The sequence below is a fragment of the Erithacus rubecula genome (assembly GCF_903797595.1).
Source record: "Erithacus rubecula genome assembly, chromosome: 3".
Classification (NCBI taxonomy): domain Eukaryota; kingdom Metazoa; phylum Chordata; class Aves; order Passeriformes; family Muscicapidae; genus Erithacus; species Erithacus rubecula.
This window is the reverse complement of record NC_136689.1, coordinates 146174434-146192587: the sequence shown is the minus strand read 5'-3', so window position 1 is coordinate 146192587 and position 18154 is coordinate 146174434. Positions and strand designations below refer to the sequence as shown.

Here is an 18154-nt window from a genome sequence, read left to right as displayed (position 1 = left end):
TCAGCTTCAGACTTGAAATAAAGTTTGCAGAGACAGCTCTAAAAAATGTGTTACCCTTAGAAGCACACACTAAAACATAAAAACCCAGTCCAAAACAGAACCACAAGTCAAATACATTTCACATCTTGTGGGTAATAAAAAGAGAAAACTAAGAAATGTTTAGTAATAAAATTTGATTTTTACTTCAGTAACAATAACAGATGTCTAACCTATAAAAAATAATTCATTGCTAAGATCATATTTCAAAGGGAGTTTCAGGGCATCTGCAGATGAACCCATGGTTCAATGCTAAATGGATGTGAACTCTGGTGTTTAACATCAGTGATTCCAGACAAAGATTCGTCTCTATCTGGTGGGCAATTGTATATGAGACTAAGATTAGCAAAGCAGGCTACCACTACTGCAAAGTGGCCTCAGTTCTTCATAAAGAATAAATATATTGGTTGCTTGCTATAAAATCACATTTTTGAATTCCAACTGCAAAGCTCCAGCTCAAATCTTTCTTCTCCGTTAACCTTTATTTATCTTGGTGAGGCAAAAATTGCATCTTAGAAGTCCACATGCTATATTAAATATTTCCCTATCCTGTGCAACTTCTCAATGCTGCCACAGCACCTAATATTACTTGCTACACTCAAAACCATGTTTTAGATTTGTAATTTAATGATAGAAATGGACTGTGAATGTATCAGAAGGTCTAGTGTTCAAATAAAATTTTTCATGCTTATTTCATTTTCCTTAATTATTACACTCTCAGAGAATATATTATCTCTAAACTTTTACTGTTGCATAGCAGCTTCACTTCATACCATCTTAATTTCAAGGTGTTTTTTTTTTTTCAATACCTCTTGTAGTTAATGTATCATGTTAAATTGTTGTGGACTTGGCAATGGAGATCAGGTTGAAACAGACCTTGCACATCTGTTTCAACCTAAAAGATTCCTTGAAAGTTTTCAGAAAAGTTTAGATACTGTACTGTTATAGGAGGGACACAAGGTTTTATACATAAACCCCTTTCAAGAACTTAAGAAAAAAAAAAAAAAAAAGGGAAAACTAAAAGCATGTATGGCAGAAGAGGATATTCACACAAAACTAGTATTCAGGATGAAATTTATTTATTTCATCCACTTACACATGTTCAACAACAAACTTTAGCTCAGTGGAAACAGTAAAATGAACTATCATAATCTTCATTTTTGCTTCTCAAAGCTCTACACAGAAAAAAACCTGCAAGTTGAACATTAAGTAAAAGCGATTTTTTAACCAAATTGGAAAGTTAATTTAAATATTTCCAAATAAACTTTTTCACTTTTAGAAACAAGTTGAGAAAAATAAATGTTGGGTAACCAGAAGACAAATAAGGAATTTTAGTAAAACAGAGATGGGATTTCTTTAGTTGTTTAATTTAGAGTTGAGTTTTTGTTTGAGGTTGATTGCTTTTTTTGGTAGGGGAGTAGGGGGTAGAGCTGTGGTACTTTAGTCCAAGCAACACAGATTCTGGCTTTACTGAAGGGAAAAAAAAAAAAAAAAAAAAAAAAGAAGTCTGCAAGAATTATTAAAGCAATTCCTGTGTCTAATAGTCAATTACTCAAACAACTGAACTTTCTACTTTTGGTAACATTATCTCCTGTATTTTTTTTTAACTTTCATAAATCCACATCCTGAAGTGATTTAGTACTGGATATAAAACAGAGCAGACTTTTTACGAACTCTCTAGAATTCAGGCTTTCACTCCTCAAAGAATCTACTGAAACATTCCTAGGGCAGGAAAAGATATGGGATATCATTCCTACACCTTTAAATGGTATTGACATTTGATCTCCATTGTATGTTTAACTTGCCCATGACTACCTGGCATTGCTGTTTTCCACAGTAGATGCTTCTTTGCTGTTATGCTGTTAACACCCAGTTGTGAAGTGTTCCTGAATACCACCCGAGTGATTCAACAGCTTATTTATCTAAGATATACAGATGATATAATTTATTAGGAATATGACAGAGCTTAACCAGAGAGTTCTGGCTCAATATGGTCAAAACAGAAATGAAACCATTGCTGCAGTGCTCATCCACTTGCACAGTACAAACAATAAGACAAGGAAAGGCCAGCAGGGCTTTCCCATTCCCATTATTAGTGGTGCAGGAGCAGCCCTGAGCAATGCCAAGACCCACAGCCCTATTCCCTAAAGCTTGGACAGAGCAGTCCTTATTCCTTATAATTCAGATTCCTATAATCTATAGTTTTTTCTATAATCTAGAAAAAACACCCAACAGTTTCCTTAGGACTGTACTAGGTCATATGAACAGAAAGAAACTTTATCACAAAAAAAAAAAAACCAAAACAAAACAACAACCAAAAAAAAAAAAAAAAAAAAAACAAAAAAACCCAACAAAACAAAACAAAAACAAAACAGGTACAGAAGAGATATAGCCACTTACCACCTACAGTATCAAAAATTGAGGGCTGAAGCCCCAGCTAGCCCCCTAACAGGTAAAACTCTAAGATGAACTTAGACCTAAGCTGATTATGCTACAGCTATAGAAGTATCCCATAGAGCATTTCTGCTACTCACAATGGATATGTTTATTTCAGATTGCTAAGAACAGAGTTTAGACTTTTAAAAGCCTGAAAAGTCCTTCCAATGGACACCAGCAGCAGTAAGCTCAGCCACAGGCCCAGGGCTGAGCAGTTTCCAGGTGCCAGTCAAGCAGTTCACTTCAACTCCTTCCCCCAGGTCCCCAGTGCTGCCCCACTACACAGATCTCAGCAGAGGCAGCTCCTTCCACCTCTAACTCATCCACAAAAGGAGTGTGGATGAGTTACAGGACTTTCCAAAGGTGACTCCATGAGAGCCTTGGGACAAGCAGCAATTCCTGTGGAGGAGGACAGAGGAGCTCTTCTCCCACCAGGGGAATTGTCACAGAGTACTGAGACTCCTGAGAGTACCTCCAGCTTGTCCAGGAGCTTTGTGAGCTCCACCTACACAAAAATTTGCAATAATTGTTGAAGCTACAATTAAAAAACAGAAAAGGGCAGGGTACGAAGAAGCTTTTCCAATCAGCTATACAGTGCAGTAATACACTTTTAAAATCATTCCAGTAAAAACATTTGTGATTAGAATACTAAAAGCAATTGTATCAATCATTAGTTGTCCAGAAAGGAAGACTCTAACCATGCTGTTTTAACCTGTGATCTTAAATGTTTATTGGGTAGCATGTGAGATAGAAAAACATATAAAAACTACAGAATATAGGGTAACAAACATGAGAGTGATAACATGGGAATGTCCAGGTTCAGCTCCTAGGGACTCTTGTGTGTATTCAACAGCTTTGTCCAGGTGGGAAAAAAAAAACAAAAAACAGGAGCTATACAAAAAGGTCTTAGTCCTTGTATTGTCATTTAATGGCATTAAATTAAATTGTCTCAAGAGGTACACACTATTTCTTTTCAATAATTTCTCAAATTAATGCCATGATCACCTAAAAGGAAGCAGTCTGCATCAAAGGAAGTTCAGACAAAACATGAAGGAAAGCTTCTTCACTGAGGGGGTATCTGGTCACTGGAACAGGCTCCCAGGGAAATGGTCATGGCACCAAGTCTGAAAGAGTTCAAGGAGCACCTGGACAATGCTCATAAGTCCTATGATTTAGTGGTAGGGAGTCCTGCAAGGAGCAGAGAGCTGAACTTAATGATCTGTGTAGGTTATTTCCAACTTGAGATATTCTATGATTCTAAATAATAAAACTGCAGTTATGTAGTTGAGCAGAAAGCTGAACACTAACAAGAATGAAAAGTACTGTATGTCTATAGTTCTAGTGCCTACAAAGTTAAAAAAAAAAACAAAACAGCAACTCTCCCTCCACAAAACCTAGAATTATCCTTTAACAATTATTTAAGAGTTCTTCTCTAAGTCAGAAGTGAAATAAGCAACATCTGACATTAACCTAACGGAAGAGACTACATAAAGCTTAATACAAATGTCCAGTCACCTGTCTCAACAAGTACAGCTTTTCAGGTCAAATGTCCTTCTGATGAGAAAAGTTTACATATTTTGCTGCCCTGTTTAAAAAGTGACTTTTTCAAAAAGTCAACACAGCCCTTAAATTAATGTCTTTCATTTGAAGGTTTGTTGGACAAACAGAATTAAACAGTTCATGTTGTTCTGAGCAACTATTTACAGGTAAAAAAAATAAGCAGCTTTACCTTCATAAACAAATCAGCATGGCTGAAGTCTCAAGTAGAGCACAGTTTACTAAATAAGCCTTTAAACCAAATTCAAAACTCACTTATTTTTAAACTGCTCTATTAACTGCTGCAGTAGGAGCACTACATGTAAAAGAAAAATATTTTGGCCCAACACTGAATTTCACTTGATTACAATGAAAAAGATCTTGTCACTGATCATTTGCAGATGATTATGATCTTCATTCAAGGTTTAACTTATTTTACATCTACTGTGGAAAAAAAAAATATTATGTCTCCTCAACATAGGCACATTTATTTACATTGATAATACACATTATGAAACTTTAGAAAACACAGCATTGCATAAAAGCTTCTAATACCTCAATATATTCCCGTGCTATTGCAGTGGAGCACATTAAACAAGTCCCAAGTTAAAATACAGCAAATAAATACAAGACAGCTCAGTTCAGACTAAAACAAGTCAGCTATTCCTTTTTTTTTTTGCCTTAGACACCACTATTAATGCAAAATAAATGCATGCTGGTAGAATATCAACATCATGATCAGAATTTCTACTCCATCATCTTGAGTGTCAAAATCACAAATACTTAACCTCCATGTAGTAAGAGTCATTTAAACAAACCCACTTTCACCTGGATGAGACATCAATTCAAGAGGCTGTGCTGAATTTACAGACAAACCTACAACAATATATTCAGAGCAACAATACCAAAGTAGGTTGTTTTAAACTTGTGCCACAATTGGGAGGTACAGGTGGTTTCAGTTGCCCAAAAGACAATTTTTCTTCATGTATTTACATTCTATAACATCAATGTAGCAGATTATTCTCTTACCCCTGATGTTCCCACATTACCCTCCTGTTGGGATCTGGTGGGCTTTGCATTGAAAGCTTTTAGAAGTATTTGTAATGTCACCACTTTCTATGTTGGTTACATAGGTTTCCTCAAACAAACAAACCCTTCTGAAAGCAGCCATTAAAAGCTACACTTTTATAAAACCTATTTTCTTGCTTAACAGAGGAAACATTTGGAACTGAGCAAAACAAAACAGGACCTAGCTTTATATAAAGTAAAACATGCTGCTAGAAATATAAACTTCCCCACCAGTCAAACCCAAACACAATTCTGTAAACACATGGAACAGGACCTTACTCAAATATAATATTTCTTCTGCATGAGATCCTTCACTTCAAACCTTTTTCAGGCACACAGGTATGGGCAATAAATTTTTCTATTCTTTTTTAATTTAACACATATTAAGGGATTTGCACGAAAAGACTCACATTGTTAATGGAGGAGTTTTAAAGATTCTTCACAAGAGGAAGCAAAACATTTAAAGATGTGTCAGCCAGGCAAATGTTACTTTCACAAAAGCTATACAAGCCACAACAAAGAGTTCACAAAATTAATAAAAAAAATGGCAGGTATGCATTTGCTTCCACTTTGTAAACATAATACTGAAGATCTTTTCATATTTATCAAAATTAGCATAAATGTAAAACCTGTTAATCCACCCACAGTGCAGTATCAGTACTGGAACAGAGACTTCACAACACATTAATCAGTTTGCTCAAAAACATATCCCTATCATCATTACAGGAGAACAATTCTAAGTTGCAAGAAAATATTTTTAAATCTTCAAGCATGCAGACAAGTTCAAGCTGCACGTAAGAGATAACACTAAAATGAAAGTGAATAAATATCAGAGATAATATGTGAAAGCAGAAGATAATTATCAAGATCTTTTCTGAACAACTGATACTCTGGAAAAATAATCCCATACAAGTTGAGTTAGTGTAATGAAAAATCACAACACAAGCTAATACAGCTAATACCAGAAAAATAGGGCAAACACTGAAATGTTACTCATCCCTCAGTGCCTGTGTTAATGAACAGTTGAAACACCATAAGCAAAGGAAACATCACCTGGATAAAATGGGCATGCACATCTACAGACATTTGGGCTACTCTGCATCACACCAAGGACCACTGGGATAAAATTTTTATCGTGGCACCAGTTCCAGAGTTGGGGGCTTAAGCTCAGAACCTGGGTCAGTCTAAAATGCAGCAGAGCTCAGCAAGCTCTCAGCTTCTACCTTCCCAAATCACAGTTACTGCTGGAAGCAGTGAAACCAAGCTTGTGCAGCACTACCCCAAGCTAAAAATGACTTACTGATCCTAAAGGAAACACTGAATTAAGACAAATACTTTACCACAGCTGCAGACAAAGAACTACTTCATAGAACTACCCAGTTTCACTCAGCATGGCCATCCTGTAAAACTTCTCTCTCCTGGAGAGATGGGGAGATGATGGGCTGGAAAAGGAAGCCAAAGTAGGGAAAAAGACAGAAGACCCCAATTCTAAACTAATGAGCTTTTCAGTCTTCTGAAAAGGGCATGTTATGCACTCAAATTTAGTGAAAGACACACATTATTTATTCACATCATATACAAGCAGAATAATCCAAAGTATTATCCTAAAAGTCACTAAGATAATTATAATGTGATTCAAAACTTATGCTGGCAATACATAAGTTATGTATGTATAGTGCTTTGGTACCTCAAATGGTGCCACACTACATGCCAGAGGTTTTTTCTCCTGTAAGCTGAAGGTCACACACTTTCAAACCCAGTATTTAGGAATGAGTCTCATATGTATTTTAGCTTCAGGAACTGCAATTTTACAGACAGAAAAACTCTTTAAATTATTGCTCAGAAATAGCTGTACTATGCAAGTCATCTTTATATTAAAAAAAAAGATTTAAAAAGTCAAAGTTTGTTTTTACTATGCCATTCTGACAGATGCACATTGCTGACTACTATAAGCTTTCAAAACTTTCCTATCATTAATCTGGGTTTGGCAGAGTAACCAAACCAAGCCTTTTAATATTCTCTGCAACAGCTAAACAAAAGAACTTTATAAAGTTATCCTTGACTGCTTATAAAATTTAGACAAATTAACTGGCAAGTGAAGATTAATAAAGCATCTGTAAACACTTAAGTCATGAAAGCTTAATGTTTTCTTATTGGCTAGGATGTGTTTCTTTCTGTGTTCATCCTTGAAGCCATCCACATCACCCCATTTGGGCTAAGAACCTCTTTTGACACAAATTTACAACCCTGCAGCTCAAGCAGCAGCAGTAAACAAAGGTAGATCCAAGCTTTACAGAAGGTTTACAGTAAAGTATAACTACAGAGGAAAGCTGCTACTTCATCTACAACATTAAGAATTTGAGAAGAGAGCTTTAACTCACTGTGGTCTTAACCTATAAACTGGTAAACAGCTATTAGGTAGTCATGGCTCTTCACTGATGATCCTATTACTGTTCTGTACCTAAAAGCAGCCTGCACATGACTTGGTGTGTCTGAGAATCACAAGATATCCTTATTTTTATTATCATACATTATTCTGAGTGAAAATTAGGCCTCAACAAATATCTATTGAATAATTACAAGTACATTAATGGCATCTTCCAAAGCATCTGAACTTCTGTTAAGGCTTCCTTTTTTCTCTCTTCAGACTCTGCAGCACTATATTTGAAGTTGCACTGCTTGCACTATCACATTTCAAATAGTATTTATATAGGACACAGTACAGACACATTGTATTGTCTCAGCTAAAAAGCCAAACAGACTATGTCTAACATGCCATTACAGGGGGAAAAAAAAAGTCCTTTTTCTCCTATTGAGAGAGCAGGAATTTAATCAATTTGTATTCCAGTTTAAATACCCACATGTTATCCATGCTACAGAGTCTTTTGTCTGGTGAGCTACAGAGAGTAAGAAAGAAAAAATACTGCATTAACTACTTCTTGTTTTCAACAGATCAAAATACTTTGTATTCCTTGGCCTAAAATATTATGGAAAACAAAGAAATATTCTACAAGCAAAGAAACCCAGACAAGTGTTTACCAGTTAGCAGTGTCTTCTTGCAGTCTTAAAAGAGAAAGCCCTTCTTCAGATCAGTGATGCAGCAGCTCGTCCTCACAATCTGAAAAAATAGAAGAACCCCATTAAACATAAACAATACACAGTATTTCAATCACATAAACCAGTGCCAGGGGTAAATCAAAGTTAATCCTGCAGTGCCAAGGAACCTACATAATCCTTTAAGAATGCAAATGAAACATGCCAATTTCAAAAACATTTGGTGATTTTATGGAAGTGACATTGCAAGCAAACAGAGAAGCATCCTTACAAACTCTTCTGTGAGTCAGTAAGGCTATTAGCTAGCCATGATCACAAGCATCAGAAATAGAGCATTGCATCCCAGCATTACCGAGTTAAGTTACATATAGTTACAGCACAAAAAATAGAGCATTACATCTCTGCATTACAGAGCCAAGTTACACATAATTGCAGCAGAAAAAGTAGGTCTCAGTTCAGGCTTTATTTACAGTGTCACACATATTGCACACAGGGAAAAATACTTCATTGCTACGGTTTCCATCAGTTAAAGAAAAATGCCAGCAATCAATGTTTTCACCTATCTGAACTTCCCTAGGATTACCAGGATTTTCAGCTTCAAAACTTTCTGGTTTAGAAAAATCAGTATTTGTATGGTCAGACAAAACAGCATTTCCTATGGAAATGCAGCATTGAGATTCCACTGCAAGTACTTGGAGGGCACTTCAGCTCATTTAGATTTATATAGCAAGCAGCCTACCTTTATTAGTACAGTAACTGGGTGATGAACTGCCCAGAACTGGGACCTTCCTGTCCTGATGAAAGGTTCATAAGTCTTTTCCCTCTGGAGTTTTGTAGGCTGCTTCTCTTTCAAGGATTTCAGCTAATTTAAATACATGAGTGCTGTCACTTAACCTGTCTCCACTGCTACTCCTGCTTCAGGTGCTCCTGGAACCAGAATCCTTCTTTTTAGTATCTCACATTTCAAAGTTTCTTTTAAAGAATGATCTTCCCATTTTGTCCTCCAATTCTCTTTCTGCTTCTTAAAGCAAAGTCAAGAATATTCTGCAACGTCCATTTTTAGCACAAACTTGGTTTAGAAATATAAAATCCCTGTCATGTCATTTCAAATCCAGCTGAAGAGGCATGAAATATTCAGTGTTAATTTGTATTTAATCAGCTATCAGCAGTTCCTCTTACATCAGGTAATCCTGATTAACGAGCATTTAGCAAAAATATGCTACTTTGCAGTTAAATTTTTTATCACAAATACCACAACGTTACTGATTTGTCCCAGCTTGGGAAGGGTGGAGGGAAGAGGAGGAGTTATAATGTATTGAGGCTGGGGAATGATTTTAGTCACAGTGCAAATTACCATCAAAAGATGCCACCCATTGCCTCCTGCCCTTTCTGCAGATGAAAAACTTGCAGCCTGAAGAGCACAGCTAGGAGAAAAGAAGGCAAGGACTCTGAGATACTATGAAAAAAAAATAATGGCCAAATAAAACCAAGGAATCCTATTCACAGCTACATCAAGGTAAATAATTTCAACAGACAGCTGAAATACAAAACCAAAAAAAAAAAGAACAGTATTAAGTAACAATAACTTTTGCCAATGTGTGGCAAGGCAGCACCTAAGATAAGCAACTGCCTGTCGAGTTAATGTGTTGGTGGGGTTTTTTCTGCAAATGTTGTAAGATGTGCTATTTCTCTTTATTGTAGAAGAGGAAATCTAAAAAACACCCAAAACACATTCACTCTGTTAATGCATAGCCTTTGTTTTAACAATTGTTCTGAAACCCTATTCAGTCCCTTTCATTCATGGACCTCTTGCCAGACATCTCTATAGGTTAACAACTATCTTATAAACTGAATGGAAGCCATAAGATCCTTTCATTCATGCTGCTTGGCAAGAGCTGAGCAGAGTACTTCTATCACTGCCTACAGTCCATAACAGGATTGAAAATTCTGCTGCCCGAGCAACCATTTAAGAAACTCAAGTTCCTTCAATACACTCAATCAAAAACACTTCCCTCTACCTTGCTACACTGCAGTATGAAAAGCTTCTTATTCACTACCAAAAATGGATTTTTTTTCAAGCATGATTGATCATTTCATTAAACAAAAAAATTGTTATATTTCTGCTGTTCCACTGTCAGTACACATAGTACACCACGTGGCCAAATTCAATGTAACTACTGAAATCAGCAGCAGGCTTTTGGTTTACTGCAAGGAATACCTAAGTCCACTGGAGACCCTTCTGCCCTCTCCAGTCCTGCTCCCACTCCTGGCTGCTCAGCATTTCCTGTGCTGCAGTTCATCCTCCCTGACAACCCATTTCTGCTGACTGGCTTCAGGTGAGAAAGGCAAGCAATGCTAACAGCAATAGCTGGGGAGCAATTCTGGAAGGGAGAATTCCACCTGGCAGAACTGCCATATGTCACAGAGGATTGAAGAGATGATGGAAACATCAGAAAAACAGTGGAAGCACATCATCTGTCAGCACAAGGCAAAGAATTAAGTCTGGTGTGATAGGAGGAAGCAGAGAGGAAGGAGCCACAGGAGCACTGGGCTGCCCTGCACACAGCAAGTCCAAGGGTGCTGAAGTGAGAGCACACGCTGAAAAAGCTGCAGAAAACATGGTCCCTTTGGAAGATCTCTACAGCTTTCAAGGTAACAATTCCTTATATATGATCTAGATTAATCCACTCCAGTCCAGTCCATAAAACCTGTCAGGAGAGATTTTTTTTCCCCCTTTTTAAAGAGCAGATTCCCAAACTGTAACCCCGTGGTATAAATAGCATAGCTGAGAAAAACCAAGTTAGCTGCCATCTAAGATTTGTTCACAAACTAATTTTCTTTATTTCCATAGACCTTTGTGGAATAAATTAACACTGTTTCTTTGACAGGCTAATGAGAATAGCAGGTGAACAACAAAAGAGTAAGCTCATTCCCAGGAGATATCCTTGCCTGCCCTCCACACACTGTGTTGGCATAGCTTTGTAGAATGATGAATTCAAAAGAAGGAAGCAGACAATAAACCTACTCGTTCCTGCTAAATTAGGGAGACTTCACCTCTTGATGTAAGTGACCATCCCTTACTTCATTAGTTTTGTCACTTAAGGGGAAGGTGGAATTAGTACAGCACCTGATTAAATCTTATTCTCCATACAAAATTCATGCTGAAGAAAACCATTAACCATAAAGATGCAAAAAGCCTTCTGTGAATCGCACAGTGATTGCTGTTCCCTGGTGCACATGTTTCAACAGGCAGAGGCACAACCATGCTTCTCAAGCCTCCAAGTTTCACACTCATTTGAGCTAAAGGAAGAAAACTGCTGAGAAATTTATTAATGGTTATGTCCTCAGGAGCAAAGGGTAAAGCCACTAACAGAGAGTTGAGTCAGTTTTACTGAGGGACTCAGGGTACTCCATTCATGACAGTTTGCTGAAGTACTGAGGCAAAAGAGGCAGCTATTGTCAGACACAGACTCCTCCTGTCTACAGAAGCCTCCAGTTAAATCATTTTCCAGTCTTTAAACCATTAAAGCAAGACTGGCACAGCCAAGGTAAGGCCCGTGTCAGAGCTGGCTACATGTCCTCACAAGCAGGTAACAGGAATGACTCAGGGCACACAGGTCAGTCTATCCTCAAATTCTGTCCAAAGCCTCAACTGCTGACCCAATAGCCCACACTCCAGTTCTCTGCCTTGCTCCAGTCAGACAACTCCATCCCAAGGACACTACTGAAGCAACCATTTGGGGTGGCCTGAGATGCCATTTCCTCTTTATTTGGTAACCTACACAGCATCTTCAAAAGACCAGACAAATGTAGATTTCACAACTTCGAACATGCAGGCTATTCAAACTCAAAAGCTTTGTCTGAATTCCATTTAGGACTAACTCCACCCATCCTATATTCCTAACACTGTTGTATAGATATGAGCCACATTTAAAAATCACATTACACACATCATCTTTGCCTGTGCTTGATTTTGCTAAGTCAAAAACACAGAAAGCACAGGAGAGACAGTAATGTGGATTCAAGGTGATGCATCCTCCCTAACACAGATCACAACAAACTGCTAGACATAACAGCCCATAAGACATATCTGAAATGCAGAGTACACAAAATGGGCTGAAGAAAAAATAAGCCATAAAGATCCATAAAGATAACTACGTGTCAGAAGGCTTGTGGCAGCTTACAAACAATTCTAGTGTCAGACATAAGACAGTACACACATTGAGCAGTCAAAATAACCCCTGCAGAGCTTCTGGCAGGCTACTCTTCATAGTAAATAGCCATGCAAAACAGAGGCAGAAAGCAACACAACCTACAGTAAAAGGAAAATATAAAAATACAATTCAAAAATAGATCCACAGCAAGAAAACTGGAGAATTTTATATCCCGCTGAAATAATGCTGACTACTTTTTCCCCTTAGGAACATATTTTGCCAAAACTTTAATTTTCAGTTGAAAGAGGAAATTCTCCTGTGATTTGAGGAATTAGTAGTCTGAGAACTATTCAAAAATTCCCTGTTATTCACTTCTGCAGAGCTGAGAAGGACAGAAATGAAACCAAGTGTTTAAGATCAAATAATTACACTAAAACTCAATAGTTAGAGCTTCAAATGTGCATCATGCACTTAATAACACCAATGCTAAGACACTTTCCAAGGTTAAAACTATTTGCCTCCAGAAGACTGCAGCTCTGCTTCCATGTAACACTAGACCACTCTAGTGACACCCTGACCATTTTTAACACCAAAGTACTCCACTTTTTTTCATTCATCAGAACAGCATGACTTACAGCACTTCAGCATGCTAGTCCTTACAGGTTTGAGCTGCAAAACCACTAAATACGGTTAAAAATGTACCTCTAGTATTTCTTCATGCACTACAAGGTAATTTTGTGAGTAAATTAGGATCATCCAGTTAGCTCAGGTGTAAAGACAGAGATTGAAGACTCACATAACCTTCCCCTGTCCCACAGCAAACATTTGGCAGAGGTTTAAAGAATTATCAGCCCAGTACAATGCATTCTCTGAAGTGTAATTTACCAAACAGAACACTGACCAGCTTTCCCTCTGATAATTACTCTAAAGTCATAGAAAGGATTTCCAATTGTGAACACTTTCTCCTGTCAGGGCCTTATTGCAGCTTTCAGACATTGGACTTGGTATTCCAAGCTCAGATCTGTGGCAGAGTTTAGCAACTTCCCTTAAAAATATAGGTTTTCAAGATAATTTTAAGTATTACAAAATGAATGACTATAATTATCACTTTTCATTTTATTAATTACAATGGGAAGTAGTGTAAGCTCCAATTCCAGTAGACTTTGCTCATACTGCAGAAGTTCTGACTCCCACCAGACAATTAATGACCTTCAAGCCCTAATTCACCCAGCTTCTTGGAGCTCAGGAACCTATGTAATTCAGATATAGGTGTATCATTTAGTATATTCAGTACAAATGCAGCAACAGGAAGAAAGTAGATTTTGTGCAAAAAAAACCAAAACTAAACTGAAACTGCTAAATACTTATTCCATTTTTCCATACAAAAAGCATATCCCTCTGTTTCAAAGACAAATGTGGAAATAATATGCCAGTCATTTGAATACTCTTATATTAGACAGGCTTAACGTTTAACTGAACAGGGAAGAATATATTTGATGCTTGATTTGAAATAACATGGTGAATATTTTCTCTGGTCTCCTTTTCAAACAGAACTACTCTTCTGAGAGTGACTCAAGTCCTTAGAGTGACTCAACTCAGAGATGAAGAGGCAGGACACAGATGACATGTTCTCCAGATTAGTTATGGAGCAGGTTTCCATAGCAGGGTGAAAAGGGCATGTACAGACAGTCTGAGACAGGACTAATCTTTTCCTATTTCTAATGACAGGATGTTCTTGATAAATACAAAGCAGGTCGACAATTAAGTTCAGATCATGTAAATTATAGAAACTTAGTCAGAAGTGCAGAGTCCTTGCAGAAAGTCTGATAATTCTTATAATAAATGCCAGGAGCAGTTCTTTTGTCTTAAAACATTTTTGCCATACAGAGAAACAGGCACAAAGCACAACCTGGAATATTTCTTCATTCTCAAGTACAGATGCCATGATTTTTTGACCTCAGATCTCAGTTAGTGCATGTTTTCTCCTTGGATACACAACACCCAACTGAGGCATTGAATTACATTCTAGAAACCAGGAATTAACACATGGACTGATCATCAGATCAGTCCTGCTTCTTCTGCTATCTACAGAGGCACAATAAAAGAAGATTCTCATGTGATCAGAACCAGGGGACCAGTTCTGCTAAGAGTTTTAACTATTAAAGTTATGAGCAAGATACATAAACTCTTAAATAATTTAAGGCTACAATTGTAAGATAGAAGCTGCATATCCTAACTGCAAGATCAGTTTAAGATTTCCTTTGGACAGAGATCTGTCCTAAGCAAAGACTAAACACAAAAGAGACTTTCCCACTCCATAAAAATTCCCTCTCACCAGACTCTATTATTCTTTCCTGGATACACACACCTGAAGGCCCTATTCATAACATGTCCCAGCTTCAGCACCTTTCAAATTTTTACTTACAAAGTGTCCCAGCTTCAGCTGGGAGGGAGGCACGAGCCTAGATCTCAGGTCCAGTAAATTCAAAACTCCTAAACATAGGGTAGAGTCAGGGTCCCTTATATTACCCATTATTATGACAACAAGTCTGTAATTCAAAAATTCTGAAGGGGGAAGACAACCTAGGAAAGATGCTATGAAGCCCTTGCTCTAGGTAGTTGGTCAATATATCTTTTTCCCCCCATTTGCTGTTCAGCTGGATTTAGACAAGCCTGTTATCTAGTCCACAGAGAGGCAGGCATCAGTTCCAGCTCTTAGTGATGTTTACAGTACCTAACTTTATCTGATGAGTAAATAGTTTAAGCTCTTAGCTTAAGCAGTCTGAATGATCTTTTTAGGATCCAATATTTGTTAAAAAAAAAAAAAAAAATGCTGCCAAGCTTATGTTTGAGACCTTGAGTAGGAAGTCTCACCCTCAGAAGGTTGTCTGCCGACTCTCAGCTTTAACATCCGCTTCTCACCACCAAGGCATTTAGAGCAACTGGACTCCTATTTCTGCACAGGAAGTCTGAAGAATTTTCAAGCCATTCTTACACTCCCACATCCTTTCATTTAAGTCTGTACTGAGAGAGCACAAGATCTTTGTTCAAAGGCTGATTGTAGATGCCATCATCTCCAGAGGCATTTTCCCCACATTTAATGGGCAAGTTATAACCTCAGTCAAAACATGAGTACAACAATTTTTCTATATTACCTTGTATTTGGAGTAACAAAGGAATCATTTAAGAACAAGTCTTACATTTTTCTGTTTAAGCAAAATAACAAACTCCAATGTTCAAATATTCACATGCATATTTTAGAGATTGTAGCAAAGTAGTCGCTCATGCTTTTGAAATCAAACTTTACCCTGGAACAGAAGTCAAAGAAACAAAAAAACCACCAAAACAACAATTTTTTAATTTAGAGATGTGTCACACTACAAAGCTTTTTTGCTATTCTAAGCCTAGAAAGACTTGCTTCGAACTAACAGATTCTGAAGAACCACTTTCCATGAAGACATAAAACTCAAATATACACATGAAGAAAAGGAATTATATTACAGATTACAGAAAATTGTGGAATCATGGCCAGCATAATTCTGGTAGACATGAAGTTGCTGTATTTAAGTAAAACTCCAACAACAGACATGCACAGGTAGCAGCTTCTCTTCATCCATTTACCACTAATTTCAGGCAAATGCCAGCACATTCAACAAGAATATCATCAGTACAAGCACTTCAAGCATCCTGAAGAAAGTCCTATGATACTCAGCTTCAAGAGGATCATTGAAAACCAGGGATAAATTGTATTAGTATCTGTAACCAGACTTGAAATTAAGGTGCCTGGCTTCTGCAATCTCCAAATTTAGACCAGGGACTCCATCAAACCGTGTGATGAGAGTTGCTCTACAGGTTGAGCGTGCTTTAGGCTGCTCCTCCACGAGATACCCACGGGGCTCTTCACCTCACTGTGCAACCAGAGCATGGGCAGTGCCACACACGAGGTTAATGTTCAACCAAAGGAAAGTCAGAGGCTCTGAGCTCCTCAAGAGGATGGTAACTGGAAAAGAGTGACAGGAATTGTGCAGCAGCAGCCCAGCAGCAAGCTGCAGCCTGGCCAGAGGTGCAGACGGGAGCGCCATGGATGCAGAACTTGCAGCAAGGAGCTGCATCCATCACGTGCTGCTGCAGCACTCATCTGCCCAAGGACTATGATTCAGTGCCTACAGGGTGTGTTGGATTTAGTACAGATGCACAGATTAATTGTATGCCATGGATGTGTCTGGCTGCTGACAGAACACACATACACAATTAGGAGCGCTCAGAAAAGTTAAATCGTCTGCTCTAACAGGACTGACTGAGCCTGGCTGGCCTCGCTCAGTGCAGCTACAGAAAGCTTCCATATCTCTCTCAGATGGAGTCTCAGAGTAAGTAAAGCTAGTTAACTTTCACAATGTTTAGTTTGAGGGTCACCATGCCCAGCATGGGCTAATACAAACATTACCTGCTATGGAATTATTTGCATTCCCATTCATGAACTTACACGATTTATCAGGGACATCTCATGTGGCAAAGACACTGCCAAAGAATGGGATGATTTATGGGTCTTCTTATAGCTGAAATCTCCTATAGCAGGAACTTTCCAACAACAGACATTTTCCAGCAATCTCTGAATACTGGAATGTGTCAAAAACAAGACAGAGGAAGTAAGTAGACTTACATAATGATAAATCTTGTTAATAAAGATATGCTTGTCACTGTGGCTGAACTAGAAAATTTCTTTTGCCTAATGGTATTGTCACAAGCACCACAGAAAGCTCACTAACAAAGAGAAGGCTGACTTCACAAAGAGCAGTGCAAAACCCCTTTGGCTGATTAAGAGGCTTCCAGGAGCTTTTTTTGTCTTTTAACAAAAATTAATCTGGCTTTCAAAGATTTAGTAACAAGGTAAATATTAACTTATTGTCTTATCACTCATATCTAAAAATGGAAGCTGGCATTCAGGGCCTCCATCTCATTTTTGTTCAAATTGTTATTTTCTTAAAAATAAAACTATCTGTAAAAATAGTATTAAAAAGAAAGCCACCAACAATGACTAAGATCTTCCAGATTGAAAAGTATGAAAAGGTTTCACTTGTACATACATTTAGTTAATGTATCACTGCAGAGAAACTAAAGGAGTCCCATATTCTATTACTAACCTTGCTTCTATCTTATAAACATGTTTTATGAGGAGTCATTCAACTACAGAAACTCACTCCAGTGCTACAGTAACTAGAGAATCATGCATTTGATCCCTGCTTTTACTACAACTTCCTATTTGCTTCCAGGTAATTAACACTGCCATACCTCAGTTCCTTATCTTATCTTTCTTCATGATGAGGCCAAACATTCAATACCAAGAAGAGAAGGACTTTAGCCAGGTGTGCTGTCTTTGAATTCTGCTACAGCAAGAGCTGGTAAGGGCAGCAATGGATGAAAGTATAAGCACAGAAGAGGCTGTTTAGTGACTCTCCAGGCAGTCAGTGAGGATACCCTGAGTGAAGCACACATGCAGAATACCTCCAAAATACTTGCACTACATCACATTACAGACAGCAGTTGCTGAAGCAGTACAGACCCCAAAAATCAGAGACTGCATTCCTATCCAGCAAAGATATTCATGCTAAACTCTCCCCAATCAGCCTGAAAAATACTGGAAGTTACTGTTTTACTGCTGAAAACTTGAGCTTCTTAAGCCTTTAAGTGAAGGCCCTACAGACAGTAACAAGTTAACTAATCATTTGAGACAGTCCAGACTAATCCTGGGCATAAACAGTAACTTCAATATGCATGTTATAGTTTAAAAAAAAAATCTTTTATTAAGACTATTTTCAACACTGGCTACTGCAGGATTATCAGAGAGGAATGTCACAAGATGTCCTGAAGTT

The 18154-nt window shown here is 37.8% G+C and overlaps 1 protein-coding gene across 5 annotated transcripts in view; it reads right to left on the bottom strand.

Moving 5' to 3' along the window:
* CYRIB (CYFIP related Rac1 interactor B) overlaps positions 1-18154 on the bottom strand; it is a 75682-nt gene that overhangs the window by 33969 nt on the left and 23559 nt on the right. For all 5 annotated transcript variants that reach the window (XM_079301139.1, XM_079301141.1, XM_079301138.1 and 2 more), the window contains exon 2: positions 8116-8194. The gene's annotated coding sequence lies outside the window, so the exon portion shown is untranslated. The remainder of the gene's footprint in view (positions 1-8115; positions 8195-18154) is intronic.